The following is a 1116-nucleotide window of genomic DNA, read 5'->3' on the forward strand; positions in this document are numbered from 1 at the left end:
ACACACACACACACACACACACACACACACACACACACACACACATGCACACACTGGCACACAAGATTAGCCAAATTATAGTATAGATAAATACACTCCCACGCACGCACGTATACGCACGCGCGCAAGGACGCACCCATGCCGATTGCGTAATGGCGTCCCATTATAGCACCGAGGGCGCGTGTGAATAATAAGTACCTGGATATACGAGCAGAGGCGAGTTAAGTTAAAATAAGCAAATCTCACTGCACGCGAGATATGTTTGCGTGCGAGCGTGAGGGTGTCTGTGTGCATGCGTACGCGCGTGCATATGTGTATATATAAGTGGATTCATACATTATTGCTTAGTATTGCGTTAATCATCTAACTTACCATGCTCTCTCGAGCTATGTGTATGTGCGTGTGTGCGTACGTAGATGTGTGTGTGTGTGCTTGTGCGTACGTGTGTGCGCGTGCGTGCGTACGTGCGTGAGCGGTTTAAATCCGTACCACGCTGAGCAAAGAAGCCCATATGAGCTGAAAAACCACCGACGTTGCAGACACGTAAACAAGAAAGCTTGCGCGTTGCAACTAATGAGTGTAAAACTCTGCAGACGCGGGTGGGTGTGGGGGCGGGGTTGGATGAATGCGAGCTGTTTGTACGCGCGAGTATTCAGATATAATCTTTAGCTATTCTCTTCAACTATATATACTCTATTCAGCTATACGCTTTTGATATACGCTTCTGCTACATTATTTAGCTAAACGTTTCAGCTATATGTTGTCACGCGCTTCAGCTTCGCAAACGTTTCTAGTATAGAACACAAATTCTTTTAGAACACGCGTACATGTCTATACGTCACGCGTACATGTCTCTACGTCACGCGTACATGTTTATACGTCACGCGTACATGTCTATACGTCACGCGTACATGTCTCTACGTCACGCGTACATGTTTATACGTCACGCGTACATGTCTATACGTCACGCGTACATGTCTCTACGTCACGCGTACATGTTTATACGTCACGCGTACATGTCTATACGTCACGCGTACATGTCTCTACGTCACGCGTACATGTTTATACGTCACGCGTACATGTCTATACGTCACGCGTACATGTCTCTACGTCACG

This window comes from Priapulus caudatus, unplaced genomic scaffold, assembly GCF_000485595.1.
Source record: "Priapulus caudatus unplaced genomic scaffold, Priapulus_caudatus-5.0.1 Scaffold397, whole genome shotgun sequence".
NCBI lineage: Eukaryota > Metazoa > Priapulida > Priapulimorpha > Priapulimorphida > Priapulidae > Priapulus > Priapulus caudatus.